Here is an 812-nt window from a genome sequence, read left to right as displayed (position 1 = left end):
CCCAAAAAAAAAAAAAAAAAAAAAAAAAAAAACTCTCCAAAACAAAAGAAATGGTAAAAAAAAAAAAAGAGAGAGAAAGAAAGAAAAAGGAGAAAGTTAAATAAAATCTTTTTTTTTAATCTTCACTTTTCTTGTATATTTCAGATACACAATTATTTTTATAATTTCTAGTTTTGGTTACCATTATCTTGGAATTTTAACTTCCATTTTATAATATCTAGGAATTTATTTTTACAACACAATTGTTAACAGATTCAATTACATTAAGATTCTTTATACCATATAAAACAAGATGGCAGAGCTGGCAGGTGGCATGGTGGTTAAAGCACTGGACTCCCACATGGCTGACCATTGTTTGAGTCCCAAACCTAGCAGCTTGCTTTCTCACTTTCCCTCTCTCTCTTTCTCTCTCTCTCTCCTTCTCTTGTCAAAATTATAAATTAATAAATAAAGTTAAATAACTCCTTAAAAAAAAAAGAGGGGGGTCTAGTAGGGGTAGCAGCCAAGGTTTAACCAATTTCTTAAAAACTAGTTTAACCAATTTCTTAATGTAGAACTGAACAATTTGATTAAGGAATCCACTTAATATTTTTCATTCTTATAAAATTTAAAGATCAACAATAGAATAATTGAAACATGTCAATTTCATAATAAGAACTAAAAGGAAGACTCGGAAAGGACCAAGCATCCATGCTCTCCATGAGTCTATGCTTAACAGCTTAACATTGCATTTACATTGCTTTATGTTAGCTTTACCTCTTTTTTTTTTTTTTGGGGGGGGTTTTCCTTTTGGGGGGGTGCGCTCATCAGCC

The sequence above is a fragment of the Tupaia chinensis genome, unplaced genomic scaffold, assembly GCF_000334495.1.
Source record: "Tupaia chinensis unplaced genomic scaffold, TupChi_1.0 Scaffold143970_1, whole genome shotgun sequence".
Classification (NCBI taxonomy): Eukaryota; Metazoa; Chordata; class Mammalia; order Scandentia; family Tupaiidae; genus Tupaia; species Tupaia belangeri.
The sequence above is the reverse complement of the archived record's forward strand: the minus strand, read 5'-3'. Positions refer to the sequence as shown.